The sequence below is a fragment of the Microtus oregoni genome, unplaced genomic scaffold (genome assembly GCF_018167655.1).
Source record: "Microtus oregoni isolate MIOR12 unplaced genomic scaffold, Mior012 000048F_ref0000485, whole genome shotgun sequence".
Lineage (NCBI taxonomy): Eukaryota > Metazoa > Chordata > Mammalia > Rodentia > Cricetidae > Microtus > Microtus oregoni.
In genome coordinates this window covers 18,849,074-18,866,106 of record NW_024543222.1, presented here as the reverse complement: position 1 = coordinate 18,866,106, position 17,033 = coordinate 18,849,074, and the positions used below count along the sequence as shown (strand labels likewise).

The window sequence follows — 17,033 nt, the reverse complement described above, 5'->3', positions numbered from 1 at the left end:
CCCAGGGTATCATTTACGCATTTACTCATTTATTCAAACTTTTTGTTATACTTCGCATCCATTTCTATAAGGGTGTTTTTTACATGTTGTTTAAGGGACTCTATTGCTTTCATAAAGTCAATTTTTTCCACTTCTTCCGTGTTAGGGTGTTCAAGTCCTTCTGTTGTAAGATCATTGGGTTCTGGTGTTTTCATGTTGTTTTTCAGATTGTTGGGTGAATTCTTGCCTTGGCGCCTGCCCATCTCCTCCTAATGATGCTATCTAATGGGTCTTTTAAAACAGGAACAGGTTTTCCTGCTGGCCAGGGGCCCTGCTTACTAAATGCCTTCTCTCCATTTCCTGGGGCCAAGATCTCTTTCACCACTCAGAAGGGTCTTCAGGACCAGGAGCAGGCTCCCCGTTCGCCAGGGGCCTCACCAACAAAAGGCCTACCCCTCTGCAGGCCAGCCACTAAAACAGAGGAACTCCCACTGCCCTCTGCCCTGAGCACCCTATCCAACGCCCAAACAGGCTAAACTGGGTGATCCCGCGGCCCCGCAGAAGGGACAGGGAGTGAAGGAGGTCCCTGAGCGCAAGCTGGGATATGCCAGGGAGAGAGAAGTCACAGCAGAGGAGGAGTAGCCCCAGCAGAGGCTACCAGCTCTCGCAAGCTAACGGGGGAGCCAAGGGGGTCGGGGAATGCCTGCGCTCCGTTTCCTGTGTCCTGCCGCGGGCCAAGAACACTCTCTCTCCCCACTCAGGGTGGTCTTCAGGGACAGGACCAGGCTCCCTGTTCGCCCATGGACCTCGCCAATAAAAGGTCTACCACTCTGCAGGCCAGGCCCCAAAAAACCTACTTGATTTAGTTGTAGTGTGGCGATCTGCTCTCAGTGTGGGCTTCACTGTTTCATGCTTGGACTATCCCGACTACAAACAGTTTTAAGACATGCTTAAACTTCTGTGGATTTTACTGGTCCCAGCTTTTAGGACCACATAGAGGCTTTTTGAGCATTATTATACTGTCTCTGCTAAAATGCAACCTCTTTCCCTCCTGAATCAGGATAGAATTAAAGAGGCTAGGAAGACTGCAGGTACCTTCAACTCAGTTCCTCCTCAACCTTCCTCCTTCCCCCTTCACTCACTTAACCTCTTTTTTTTCAGTAAATTTTCTCTGGTTGTCCTTAAAAGTCTGTTTCATTGGGCTAAAACCAGGCCCTATGACCTGCATGTTCCTGGAGAAAGAGTTCTGCTACTGTATCAAGGAACCTGACCAAGTAGATCAGTTTCCAGATAGGTCCATTCCTCTTGCCAGATGTGTGCCAAGGCCAACCTGCAGGGGGCCCTCAAAATATAACAGTCCCTGCACCAGCTCCAAGGATACCAATCGAGGACACCAATTGGGCAAGTACTGGCAAGTTGACTTCATCAACACCCACTCATAAAAAGCATCATTATCTCTTAACTCTAATTGACACATTTTATAGAATTGATGGAGGCACTCCCCACCTCCAGAAAAATAGCAGATGTAATGGCTTGGGAACTCATGGAACACATCATCCCTTGATTTGGCATGTCATCCCCCCAAGTTCCTGGGACCTCAGTGCTGGTACCATCTCTCCAGGCTCCAGCAGATACCTACCCAGGATAAGTGGTCTAGCCAGCAACTGGGACTCTACACCCTCTGGTTTTTCAAAATGTACCAATGAGAGGCATATCTGCTCTTGTGTATGGCTCATTGACCTCTTCCATACAACCAGGGCACATCTCTGCTTTAATCTTTCTGGCAGTCATCACTCCTCCCATGGCTAGCACTGTTCATAGCGCTGGTGTTAATATAATCTATTTTATTCTCCTAGCAACTTGCCTCCTTTGCTTTTCTTTGGTGCAAAGTTCCATTCCAAGCCCCCTCCCCTGAGAGTTGCTGCAGACCAGATTTCAACTCCAAGAAAGCCCACCAAACAGTGATCCCCTCCCCAGGGAGTGTCAAGACCACTCCCCTAGGCTATTTAAACTGTCCCCCAGAGAACGAACACATGGTCTTCCCGGTTCTCCTTTCCCCTCTCTGTGTTTTCCCAGAGGGCCACCTGTGAGCGCTGGTATCCATTAAACCTGGGCTTTTTCTAATTCTGTTAGATTTGGTCTGATTTGGATTACTGCATTGGCAGAGAGGTTTGACAGGACAGAAAAACTTTACAGCTTTCTCAAGGAACAGATGCCTGAGATCTCCAGGATGGCAGTTAACAGAATCTTGTTTCACCCATACCTCCCACCAAGCATAAGGCCATCGACTCCCCATGTCTTCCCTTGCCAATAGGAAGTAGCCAGATTTGAACCAGAACCCATATATCCAAAAAGGTTGGGATATTTAGCTGGGGACTCTGCTTTGCCTCCACTTTGCCCTCTCTAGAACCCACCCTCAGAAATCCCACCATCAGTGGCTCCTCTGGAGCTGTCAAAGACAGTACATATAAAGTATTTAAATCTCCCTTCTTGGGAGCAGAAGCATGATTTCTCTCCTACTTTCTTCCCCGAGAATCACCTGGGAGTTTCTTTGCTCAGATTAAACCTGGTCTTATTAATTTGGCTTGATTTGACATATTGCATTGGCAGAGAAAGCCATTACCAAGGACTTCAAAATACTTCTCAGAAAGGGGAAACCAAGGCTACCTCCGTAAGCACCCACACTAGAATCCCAAAAGCAGGCAGGAAAATGGGTTCCTTAGAAGATGGTCAGAAAAATGAAGAGTGACCCAGATCCTGCTCCAACATGCATGAAGTATATGAGGAAAGAAGAAATCCTTTCTTTCTTCATCTACAAGGCCCATGAGACTGAGAACATGCCTCCCCATATGAAACTCTTCAGTGTGCAATTCTGTGTTATACCAGTAGATTCTAAGAAATCAAAAACGATGAGCTGGTATCTTAACCACAATGCTGAGAGTCACCTTAAGATTGCCTGGTGATGAAGAACGGTGAAAAGTACGGCTTCTATGTTATGGGAAGTCCTTCAGTCTATGTGTTGCTTTTATTGGTTAATTAATAAGGAAACTGGCTTGTCCTGATAGGGCAAAGTAGAGCTAGGTGGGGAAAACTAAACTGAATGCTGGGAGAAAGAAGGCAGAGTCAGAGAGAAGCCATGGAGTTACCACCAGAGACAGACATGCCAAAACTTTGCTGGTAAGCTACAGCCACATGCCGATACACAGATTAATGCAGATGGGGTAGTTTAGGATATAAGAGTTAGCCAGAAACATGCTTAAGCTATTGGCCAAACAATATTGCAAATAATATGGCTTCTGAGTGGTTATTTCAGGGCTGAGCAGCCAGGAACAAACAAGTGGCCTCCTACTACACTTCTAGAGTCAGCAAGACTCAAAATTTTGATTTGTAACTTTCTACTGATAGGATTAAGACAACCTCAAACTTACAAGTTCCCTAGTAACATTTTCCTCACTTGAATGAATGAGAATGAAAATGTGAGAGGTGTCTAAGAAAGGCATGCCCGGAAGAGGTGCTCAGCAGTAGTGACTTCCTATGTCCAATGAATCAGGGCCAGGAATTCCCTGGAGATGGAGGTGGTGTGATGAGGAGCTCTAGCACTTCCAGAGGGAAATGGAGTTCTGTCCAAAGGAGTCTACTGAAATTAGAAACCAACTTCAAGATAAACAAGTCGGGCAACCTTTAATCCCAGCACTCCAAGGCAGAGGCAGACAGGTCTCTGAGTTTGAGGCAAGCCTGGTCTAAAGAGAGTTCCAGGTTGGCTAGGGCTGCACAGAGAAATCCTGTTTGGAAAAACCAAACAGACGAACAACAACAAAATCACAAAAAGCGGAATTGATAAGTTTAGCTCCTATTACAAGGGAAGAAAAACCTCCCAGAAAATTACATGCAAAGCCCCCAAGAGCTTCTTCATGTATCAATGGTATAAGCCTGGACAAGTAGATCAAAATCAGTTTCAATGTTTTACCCAAAAATTGGGCATAATAATAGTAATACTATAAGACTCTAGCAAAGGTAAAAATGAGGTATAATGTCTAAGTATTTACTATGTGCCAAACACTGTTCTATGAAATTTCAGCACATTATCTTATTTGTATCAATACTTTATATGGTACCAGGAACATAATAGACACCTCTTATTAAAGTGCAAGGTACCAAAAAACAGTTACAGGCAGAGGAAGAATTTCCAGGATTCCAGGAGAAAGGTGTCTTGCTACACCAGTGGGGGGAAAAAGATGCAACAGGGAGAGGAAAAGTCATGTGTTAGGTGTGACCCTCTAAAACTGCTGAATGGTTACAAAATAAATATTCTACCCAGATCACCCCAAAGGACAGACCTAGGATGCTCTTTTCATCTTTAATGTTTGTGCCTCTCAATGTGAGAAGCAGCTGCCAGGATCCTATGTGAAGCAAAGGGAGGGTCATGTCCTAAAGAGAGCAAACTTTTGGATATGGACAACTTCCTACAGAAAATCAATAACAATGGACCAGGACGAAGTACTTGGGTGTTTCCATGACAGGATGGCAGCTCAATTACCCTCAATAGTGTGGTCAGTTACTCTGTAGGTATTCTCAAAAGCAAACAAATATTTTGGTAGGGACAGAGCTTAGATTTTTTCTGTTTTAGAGTGTATCTGTTTTTCGGCACAGTGTTGACAGGCATTAGAGAAGCCAGCATGTGAATAATGTGAAACTTTTCTGCTTGGGGTGTTCTTCAGTTTGTAAAACCATGGGAATTTGTATTGTTAAAACAATTAATTCACTAAAAGAATTTTAAAAAGCCACCAGTCTGGACCTGTGTAGGTAAATGAAGAAGCACACTAAAGTCAGCAGGGAAAATACACTTACCATGTAGATTGTCAACCACTATTGTGTTTTTGTAACATTTTTCACATGAAAGAGGCATGATTCCTATTGTCAATAAAACAATGGCACTTAACTAATGAGCTTTTGGTGTGTCTTTGTCCTATATTTCAGATTCAAGAGCATCTGATCCTGCTTCCCCCTTCCCCCCCTCTGCCTGCCCACACTTCTCCCCCTTCTCCCCTTCCCTTTCCCCTCTATAACCTACTAAATAAACTCATGCCTAAACTCTCTCTGCATGGCCTATGTCTCTGTATATCCCCAGCCCAGGCCCCACACCATCTACCAGGGGATCCGCGGAAGCCTTGGGTGACCCGCTACCACCCCTCGTGTGACTGGTCCCCTAGCACCTCTTTATAAATGATAAAGTCAGGGCTTGTCAGTAACATGGAGGCTGTATCCAAGTAGATATCTGGAACCAGGGGTGAATATGGATCTTGAGAGGTTATTGACCAGTATTATTATAGTCAAGGGCCTCATCCCAGGCTTTGGCATTCATCTTTGTAATATTGGGCAGAAAGTTCCATTTCAAGCTCCCTCCCCTGGGAGTTGCCTTAGTCCAAACTTCACCTCCAAGAAGGCCACCAAATGGTAACCCTTCCCCAGAGAAGGTCAAGATCACTCCCACAGGCTACTTAAACTGGCCCCAGAAAATAAATATGTGGTCTCCGGGTTTTCTGTGGTCTCCCCTTCTCTCTCTCTTCCTTTTGCCATGCTTTCCTGGTGCCACTCGGGAGGCATTACATTAAACATGAGCATCTTTTATTTGGTCTAATTTGGTCCAATTGGAATTAGTTGCGTCAGCAGAGAGGCTTGTCTAGGAAATATTCCCAACAACTATCTAATGGAAAGTAATAATAACATGCAGAGTTTATTAATATAGAAGCTGCTGGAGCCCCAACCAGGACTTTGGCACTTGGGCTTAGGTTTCATTCAGCCCTAGACAAAACTACTTTGGCTGGGATCTTTGTACAGACTTTTGTAATGCAGGGAGGACAGAAGTTCAGCTTAACAAACACTGCAGGAACTGTGTGCTATATGTCACAGAATTCCTGGTTTCTCCCTTGGCAACTTGCCTTTGGAAAGATGCAAGAAGCTTGTGTCCCAATGCCGGCAGAAGGCCCTTGCTCCACCAGAAGCCATGCTTATCACCAGAACTTCTGCATCAGAGGAGGATTCGCTGCTGGACCAGAAGCCAGACCTCCAGCCCCCAACTCGGATGGAGATCCTCTTCTCAACCACAGGGCACATCAGCCAGAAGACCAGAGAAGAAACAGAAAGCAAGGAACAAAATGCCCATCTCACAAACACAAAAATCAGCACCTAGACCTATAATCACCCTAAACTCAAATGCCTAGACACTAGTGTAAGAAAACAACCAAAACAAGCCAGGGTAATATGTCACCACCAGAACTCAGTTATCCTCCTACAGCTAGCCCAACACAGCTAAAGCAGAAGAAAATTACCTTAAAACCAACTTTATGAAGATGATAGTGGTCCTTAAGGAGGAAGTAAATAAATCCCTTAAAGAAAACACAAACAAAAATGGAAGAAAATGAATAAATTCATTAAAGAATGTCGGGAAAAAAGTTGAAACAAATAAAATAGTTCAAGAGCTGAAAATAGAAATAGAAGCCATTAAGAAAACACAAACCGTGGGAATTCTTGCGGTGAACCCACAAGAATTACACAGTAAAGATAAAGCTGACAGATCTATTGGACTATCCACAGGGAGTGTATATGTACACGTTCACTTGGAGTAACCCATTTTTACAGAGCAACAGGGACACATGTTTTTTTTTTTTGATAAGTCACTATTAATTCTGTGGAAATCTTGTGAATTTCTGCATTTCTGACTTCTATAGTATCCCAGCAGTGTATAAACCTGACTTTTCCTGTAGGGCAACCAGATACCTCCCCGCCACACCATGAAGCCATGGTGTGAAAAGCACTCATTCAGTCAAAACCTTTGTTCTCACAGCTAAAATCTGTTCTCCCACAAACTTTCTTTATTGACAGAACTCACTGATAAGAAAGGAGCCTCACACAGGAGGCAGTATGTCTGCTCTAACAGCAGACTCAGGAAGGTGTAATCTACTGATCTTCTGCTCTGAACTAACAAATTGCTAATATTTTGTATTTACCCTTCACCTTGGTTTCAAACAACATAGGATCATAGCCCAGAAAATTAACTGTTTATACAGAAAAAAGGCCTGAGTTGCAAAAACTAGCTTCACAGAAAAAAATCTCACCAGGGCACCCTGCTGGAGTCAGAAACATGATCCCCAGAAGAGATTCCTTTTAACTCAACCAGCTAGATGTTAATGCAAATCAAGCCCAAGGTAAGTATAGGCACCATAGAGCCTTCACAGCCATGCTCCCTCTGAGATGTAAAGCTCCTCCTTGCCAGATCAGTAGGTTTCTGCGACTCTGTGAAAAGTATGCTGGATACTATTGTCAACAGCCTACGGAACTGCTAACTTGTCTGTATGCCTATATAAACTGAAAGCTTTGTGGAGATCACCCCTTATACTGCTGCTGCTTCTCGCTACTTCTTCTTTCCAAGGTATAAAGAACATGTAGTGGTAACATATGTAAGTTGATTTATTTCATTTACCCTAAGATCCAATTAGTCAGGTTTTCCTTGCCATAGTGAATCTTTCTGGACCCTGAGAGATTTAATGGTCATAATCCCAAAATAAACCTTGATAAATTCTGGAAATGAAACAGGAAATACAGAGGCAAGCTTCACCAACAGAATACAAGAGATGAATTTCAGGCATCAAAGATATGGTAGAAGAAACAGATATATCAGTCAAAGAAAATTTAAATCTAAATAATTCCTGACACAAAACATCTAGGACACCTGGAACACTATGAGAAGACCAAACCTAAGAATAATAGTGTTGTTCCTAATTTCTGGCTGGCTTTCTTGTCTGCGGGTTAGAGGATAAAGACATTACGGGGGGGAAGAAGACACAGACACGCGGCAGTCCCACGTGGGTGCACTTTTAATGGGGGAGGGGTAACAGCGGGCAGGTAAAAGGTGTGCGAACACAACAGGAGAGGCGGGGAAGAAGAGAGAGAGAGGGCTCCTGGCGGCCCTCGCTTTTTAACGAGGAATGCAAAGGCTTCTGGGAATATGTCCGTAGTCCAGGAGAATGCTGGGAGCTGTAGTTCCGCAAAGGAACAACAAATAGGAATAGAAGAAAGAGAAGAATCTAGCTCAAAGACCCAGAAAACATTTCCAAAAAAATTATAGAAAAAAAAAACTTTCCTAAAGGCCTTGGCTATAAAGGTACAGAAAGTGTCAGAACACCAAATAAATTGGATCAGAAAAGAAACTCCCCTCATCACATATGAAACAAAACACTAAACATATAGAACAAAGAAAGAATAGTACAAGCTGCACAAGAAAAGGGTTAAGTAACTATTATATTTGGGGGCCTCATCCCAGTCCCTGGTATGGGATGCTATCTTTGGCATACTGGGCAGGAAGCTCCATTTCAAGCCTCCTCCCCTAGGAGTTGCTTTGGTCCGGACTCCACCTCTGGGAAAGCTCACCAAGCAGTGAGCCCTCCCCAGGGAGGACCAAGAAAGCCTGTCAAGCAATGACCCCTCCCCAGGGAGGGTCAGGACCACTCCCAGAGGCTACTTAGGCTGCCTCCCAGAGAATGAACATGTGGTCTCCCCTGCTCTCTCTTCCCCTCGACATGCTTTCCCAGTGCCACCCAGGAGCGCTGCATTAAACATGGGCATCTTTTATTTGGTCTAATTTGGTCTGATTGGAATTATTTGTATCAACGGAGAGACTCATCTTAAGAAATATTCCTAACAATAACATATAAAGGAAAATCTATTAGAATTACACCTGACTTCTCAATGGAGACTCTAAAAACCAGAAGGGCCTGGACAGACAGATATCTTGCAGAATCTAAGAGACCACAGACCTATACCTAGCAAAACTTTCAATCACCATAGATGGAGAAAATAAGATATTCCATGATAAATGTTAGGAGCCTAGGCCACAGTCCCTGGCATCTATCTCAGCCACCAGGCCTGGTCTGGACTTCAAATCTCAGCAGGCCAGATCCTGACCCCTCCCTGGGGGTGGGGTCAGGACCACTCCCCAGGAATACTTAAGTTATCCCCCAAAAGAAGAACACGTGATCTCTCTTTCTCCCTCCCGGGGGTCACATTCCTGTGGCTTCCCGGTTTCCCCCTTGGGCCACCCGAGAGTGCAGATCTCCCATTAAACCTGGATATTTCTTAATTTGGCTTGTTTTGATTTGGCTTGATTAGGAATTTTTGTATCATCAGAGAGCTTGCTTAGGAAATATTCCCAACAATAAAGTCAAATATAAACAATATCTATTGATAAATCCAGCTCTAAAGAAGGTACTAGTAAAAAATTCCAACCCAAGGAGGTTAACTATATCCACAAAAAGACAGGAAATAATCTCACACCAGGAAAACCAAAAGAAGGGAAGTGCACTCATGCACACACACACACACACACACACACACACACACACACACCTACTAACAGCAAAAAAGAACAGGAATTAACAATCATTGGTCATTGATATTTCTCAGTATCAAAGTACTCGATTCCCTAATAAAAGACACAGACTAACAGAATGGATGCAGGTACAGTATCCATTCTTCTGCTGCATACAAGAATCCCACCTCAACACCAAAGATAAACATAACCACAGAGTCAAGAAATAAAAAAAAGAATTTCCAAGCAAATAGGCCCAAGAAACAAACTGGTATAGCCATTCTAATAGCTAACAAAACAGAATTCAAACAAAAATTAATCAAACAGACAGGGAAGGACACTTCATACTCATCAAAGGAAAAATCTACCACGATGATCTTTCAATTTTCAACATTTATGCCCTAAACACAAGGGCACTCACATTTGTAAGGGAAACACTACCAAAATCACACACTGACCCATTGGGACACTTCAATACCACATTCTCACCAATGGACAAAAATTCCAGACAAAAACTAAATAGAAAATGGAGCTAACAGATGCCACGAACCAAATGAACCTAACCTATCTACAGAATATTCCACCCAAACACAAAAGAATACAGCTTCTTCTCAGTACCTCACAGAACATTCTCTAAAACTGACCACATAGGTGGTAACAAAGCAAGTCTCAACAGATACAAGAAAACGGAAATAAGCCCCTCCATCCTATCAGACCACCATAGACAAAAGTTGGATCAACAACATAAACAACAAAAAGCCTACGAACTCATAGAATACGAAAAACTCATTACTAAATAACTACTGGGTTAATGCAGAAATAAAGACAAAAAAAGACTTCTAGAACTCAGTGAAAATTAATACACAGCATATCCAAACTTATAGGACACAATGAAAGTGATACTAAGAGAAATGTTCATGGCACTAAGTGCCTACCTAAAGAAATTGGGAGAGATCTCATACCAGCAACATAACAGCACACCTAAAGACTCTAGAACAAACACCTAGAGGAGTAGGCAGTAGGAATCAGGGCTGAAGTCAATAAAACAGAAACAAAGAGAACAGTACAGATAATCAATGAGACAAAGAGTTGGTTCTTTGAGAAAATCAACAAGATTTAAAGAAAAAAATCCCTTATCCAAACTAACTAAAAGACAGAGATTATCCAAATTAGCAAAATCAGAGATGAAATGGGGGACATAACAACAGATACCTGATGTGGGAGTGTCATATCAATCTGTTGATTTCATTGGTTAATTAATAAAGAAACTGCTTGGCCTGATAGGTTAGAACATAGGTCGGTGGAGTAAACAGAATAGAATGCTGGGAAGAAGGGAAGTCAGCCAGACACCATGCCTCTCCTCTCTGGGGCAGATGCGATGAAGCTCCGACTCAAGATGGACGTAGGCTAGAATCTTCCTGGTGAGTCACCACCTCGTGGTGCTACACATTAATAGAAATGGGCCAAGCAGTGTTTATATGAATACAGTGATGTGGGAGTGTCATAGATCATTCCTGGTAAGCCAGCTCGTGGGCTACAGAAGATTATTAGAAATGGGCTAGTCCAGGTGCGAGAGCTAGCCTAGAAGAGGCTAGATAGAAATGGGCCAAGCGGTGTTTAAAAGAATACAGTTTCTGTGTAATTATTTCGGGTAAAGCTGGCCGTGGGGGCGGCCGGGTGCTGGGGACGCAGCCCGCCGCTCCTATTACAACAATACAGTTTGTGTGTTGTTATATTGGGGCATAAGTTAGCTAGGCGGCCGGGAGCTGGGTGTCAGGATCACAGCCCACAGCTCCTACTACAGATAACAAATAAATTCAAAGAATCATTAGGTCATACTTCAAAAACCTGTACTCCACAAACCTGGAAAATCTAAAAGAAATGAATAATTTTCTCAATAGACTTCGGCCCCACCGCCCTTTTTCGGCACATAACATCACCCAGCCCAGCCTGTCTGGGCACTGGGTCCGAAACCTCGGGGCACCCAAGCGGGCGGGAGTCCCTTTGCTTCTATGGCCTGCCTGCACCAAGCAGGGTAGGCGCTTTGTTTGTGAGCTGCCCAACCAGCACAGAGACCTGATCTCTAGGCACCAGGAGAGACAACGTTGGGGAGAGCCAGCGTTGGGTAGGCAAGGAGACCTGATCCGGCAAAGAAGATCCATAAGGGAGCATTTGGAAGAAGAGATGGGCAGACGCCAAGGCAAGAATTCGCCCAACAAGCTGAAAAGCAACATGAAGCCACCAGAAACCAGCGACCTCACAACGGGAGGACATGAACACCTTAATCAAGAAGAAGTAGAAAAGATTGACTTCATGAAAGTGATCGACACCCTTAAACAGCATGTAAAAAACGCCCTTATAGAAACAGATGAGAAATATAACAGAAAGTTTGAAGAATTGAATAAATCAGTGAATGATACCCTAGAAAACCAAGGAAAAACGATCAAACAGATAATGGAAACAGTTCAAGACTTGAAAACTGAAATGGAGGCAAAGAAGAAAACACAAACAGAGGGCCGGCTGGACATGGAAAATTTAAGTAAACAAACAGAGTCTACAGAAACAAACATAACCATCAGAATACAAGAGTTAGAAGAAAGAGGGCTGGAGAGATGGCTCAGTGGTTAAGAGCATTGCATGCTCTTCCAAAGGTCCTGAGTTCAATTCCCAGCAACCACATGGTGGCTCACAACCATCTGTAATGAGGTCTGGTGCCCTCTTCTGGCGTGCAGGCATATACACAGACAGAATATTGTATACATAATAAATAAATAAATATTTTAAAAAAAAGAGTTAGAAGAAAGAATCTCAGATTCTGAAGATACCATAGAGAAAATAAACACACTGATCAAAGAAAACAGCAAGTCCAACAAACTCTCATCACAAAATATTCAGGAAATATGGGACACAATAAAAAGACCAAACCTAAGAATAATAGGAGTAGAAGAAGGAGAAGAAGTGCAGCTCAATGGTCCAGAAAATATACTTAATAAAATTATAGAAGAAAACTTTCCCAACCTAAAGAAAGATATACCTATGAAGGTTCAAGAAGCATACAGAACACCGAATAGGCTGGAACAAAAAAAAAAACATCCCCTCGCTATATAATTATCAAAACACAAAGCATACAGAATAAGGAAAGAATATTAAGAGCTGCAAAGGAAAAAGGCCAAATTACTTATAAAGGTAAACCTATCAGACTTACACCTGACTTCTCCATGGAAACCATGAAAGCCAGAAGGTCCTGGATAGATGTACTGCAGAAACTGAGAGACCATGGATGCAAGCCCAGATTACTATAGCCAGCCAAGCTTTCGTTCACTATAAATGGAGAAAATAAAATTTTCCAGGATAAAAACAAATTTAAACAATACACAGCCACAAAACCAGCCTTACAGAAAGTAATAGAAGGAAAATCACTAACCAAGGAGTCCAACAATGCCCACAATAACTCAGACATCTAGAGACCCTTCATAAACACAAATCAAAGAAGGGAAACACACAAACTCTACGACTAAAAAAATGACTGGAGTTAACAACCACTGGTCATTAATATCACTTAATGTCAATGGACTCAACTCACCTATTAAAAGGCAGAGGCTAAGAGATTGGATACGAAAACAGGATCCAACATTCTGCTGTTTACAAGAAACACACCTCAACCACAAAGACAGGCACCTACTCAGAGTAAAGGGCTGGGAAAAGGCTTATCAAGCAAATGGACCTAAGAAACAAGCAGGTGTGGCCATACTAATCTCTAACAAAGTAGACTTCAAACTTAAATCAATCATAAGAGATGGAGAGGGGCATTTTATACTCATAACAGGAACAGTTCATCAGGATGAAGTCTCAATCCTGAACATCTATGCCCCTAATATAAAAGCACCCACGTACATAAAAGAAACATTGCTAAAACTCAAGACAGCCATCAAACTGCACACGCTAATAGTAGGAGACTTCAACACTCCTCTCTCACCAATGGACAGGTCAATCAGACAGAAACCTAACAGAGAAATAAGAGAATTAATGGAGGTAATGAATCAAATGGACTTAACAGACATCTATAGAACATTCCACCCAAATAGGAAAGAATATACCTTCTTCTCTGCAGCTCATGGAACCTTCTCGAAAATCGACCACATAGTCGGTAACAAAGCAAACATCCACAGTTACAAAAAAATATCAGTAACCACCTGTGTCTTATCAGATCACCATGGAATAAAGTTAGATTTCAACAACAATGCTACCCCCAGAAAGCCTACAAATTCACGGAAACTGAACAGTCAACTATTGAACCATACCTGGATTAAGGAAGAAATTAAGAAAGAAATTAAAGTCTTCCTGGGATTCAATGAAAATAAAGAAACAACATACGTAAACTTATGGGACACTATGAAAGCAGTCCTAAGAGGAAAGTTCATAGCACTAAGTGCCCACTTAAAGAAAACAGAGAAAGCTCACATTGGAGACTTAACAGCCCACCTGAAAGTTCTAGAAAAAAAAGAAGCAAACTCACCTAGGAGGAGTAGAAGACTGGAAATAATCAAACTGAGGGCTGAAATCAACAAAATAGAAACACAGAAAACAATACAAAGAATCAATGAAACAAAAAGCTGGTTCCTGGAGAAAATCAACAAGATTGATAAACCCCTATCCAAATTAATCAAACGGCAGAGAGAGAATTTGCAAATTAATAAGATCAGAAATGAAAAGGGGGACATAACCACAGACACAGAGGAAATTCAGAGAATCATTAGATCTTACTACAAAAGCCTGTATGCCACAAAACTGGAAAATGTAAAGGAAATGGACACTTTTTTAGATAAATACCATATACCAAAGTTAAACCAGGACCAGGTGAACAATCTAAATAGACCTGTTAGTCGCGAAGAATTAGAAGAGGTTATCAAAAACCTCCCTACCAAAAAAAGCCCAGGACCAGATGGTTTCAATGCGGAATTCTACCAGAACTTCCAAGAAGACCTAATACCTATACTCCTTAATGTATTTCACAGTATAGAAACAGAAGAGGCATTGCCAAATTCCTTTTATGAAGCTACAGTTACTCTGATACCAAAACCGCACAAAGACTCAACCAAGAAAGAGAATTATAGACCAATCTCACTCATGAACATTGACGCAAAAATCCTCAACAAAATACTGGCAAACCGAATCCAAGAACACATCAGGAAAATTATCCATTATGATCAAGTAGGCTTCATCCCAGAGATGCAGGAATGGTTCAACACACAAAACTCAGCCAATGTAATCCACCATATAAACAAACTGAAAGGAAAAAAACCCACATGATCATCTCATGAGATGCTGAAAAGGCCTTTGACAACGTACAACACCCATTCATGATAAAAGTCTTGGAGAGATTAGGGATAAAAGGAACATATCTAAACATAATAAGGGCAATTTACAGAAAGCCTGTGGCCAACATCAAATTAAATGGGGAGAAACTCAAAGAAATCCCACTAAAATAAGGAACAAGACAAGGCTGTCCACTTGCTCCATATCTATTGAATATAGTACTTGAAATGTGAGAGGCAGCAATAAGACAACTAAAGGATATCAAGGGGATACAAATTGGAAAGGAAGAAGCCAAAGTATTGCTATTGACAGACAATATGATAGTATACATAAGCAACCCCAAAATTCTAGCAGGGAACTTCTACAGCTGATACACAGCTTCAGCAATGACTCCTAGGAATGGGAAGTATGGACCCTGAACCAGACATCTTCTCTAACCAGGCAAAGCTTCCAGAAATGGAACTGAGATGGCAACCCAGACACAAAACCTTTGACCTACAATCTGCCCTACCTCCAAGATGTGCTGAATTAGTGGTAGCACAGAACTTATCAAAATGAAGAATGACTGGTCTAATTTGAGACCTATACCACAAGAGGGAGGCCACACTAGATACTGCCTAGATGGCTAGAAACCAGAGGCTGTGTTGGGAAAAAAAATCAATGAAATGATTACTAACGATATTCTGCTGTACTCATAGATCAATGCCTAACCCACTGTCATCAGAGAGGAGTCATCCAGGAGCAGATGGGAGCAGATGCAGAGACACACAGTCAAACACCATTAAAACCCCACAGAAGCGGGGTGGAGTGAGAGGAGCTGAGGACAGAAGAACACAGTACACAGAGTCAACTAAGCAGAGCTCATAGGAGATCACAGAGACTGAATGAAAAAACATGGAACTGTATGGAACTGAGTTAATTCCTCTGCACATACATTATGATTGTGTAGATGGGCATTTTTGTGGGACTCCTAAGAGTGGGAGTGGGGGTGTTTCTGATTCTTTTGCCTTCTTGTAAGTCTGCCTCATCAAGTGGGCATAAAGTGAGGCTTTATGGCTACTTTTGTTGCAAATTGTTACATCATCTTCGGTAGATATCCACAGAAGGACTGTTCTTTTAATATTTTTTGAAGGGAAAGTAGATCTGGGGGACAGCAGGGGTTGGAGGAATGGGAAGAAACTCCCTTATCTATTACAAAGAGTGGAGGGAGAAGAAATTATAGTCAGGATGTAATACATGAAAGAAGAATAAAAGAAAAAAAACATGAGAAGGAAGATGAGGAGAAAAAGAAGAAGAAAAAAAGAGGAAAAGGAGGAAGAAAAAAGAAAAGAAAGGAGGAGGAGAGGGAAGAAAGAAGAGAAAAAGAAAAGGAGGAGGAGGAGAAGGCGGCAGAAGAGGAATAAGGCAGAAGATAGAAGGCAGAGGTAGAAGGCAAAAGTAGCAACAGCAGCAGTTTGTAGCCTACCATGAGAAAGATTTCCTGAAGAAAACTCCCCTATCTATTACAAAGAGTTGGGTTGTTGGATCCTAACAAAGGAGTCCCATTTCCAGCACATACTTGGGTTGTGTCCACTGTTGTCAAGTTGTTTTTTTTTTTTAAATGAGTTCTCACTATCCTGCCTTGAACTCCTGGGCTCAAGACATCCTCCCTCCTCAGCATCTGAGCAGCTGGGCTTACAAGCACACACTATGCTTGCCTCACTGAGCCAATCTGTGATGGTGACTGAATTCTGAGAGGTACCATTGTTCCATTCAGATAACACGATGTGACTATCAATGTCCAATACCAGTTAGCTCTGCACATCTCATCACAAGGAAGCAAACTCCCTTTCTGCCAAGATGAACACAAACTAGAGATAACAAGTCCATGCGCCTGCATGAGTCTTTCCTAACCCGCCAGACCCTCTGGTTCCTTTCCCCCAAGTTAGGAGTTAACAAATTGTTCTGGAGAGGGGAGACTGATACAAAGAACATCTACAGAACAGTTCATCCAGCCTCGGCACACCACCAACCCGTCCTCCCATGGGAACCAACTGTGAATCTGGGTTTCTGACCTACCAGACAGGTTACAGCCGCCCAAACTCAGATCCAGAGCAGAAAATCCCTCTTGAGTTTATAATGCTCTCCTGGCCGCTGAACGTCACACAAAGTGGGATTTTTTTTTTTTTGCTTTGTTTTTGACACAAGTCTACTGTTAGTCCAAGACTCCTTCCAACTAACGATCCTCCTGCCTCTGTTTCCTGAGTGCAACTGCTGGTATTTAAGCATATGCACAATGCCTGACAAACACAGATTTTTAGATAAAAGCTAATAAAATTCACTTTCTTCTTGAGGAAGAAAAGTATTATATAGAGCCAGGATAGAGCAACATATT

The 17,033-nt window shown here is 42.4% G+C and overlaps 1 pseudogene; it reads right to left on the bottom strand.

Annotated features, from left to right (window-relative positions):
- Nucleotides 1–17,033, bottom strand: part of LOC121436039 — a 64,913-nt pseudogene that overhangs the window by 38,266 nt on the left and 9,614 nt on the right.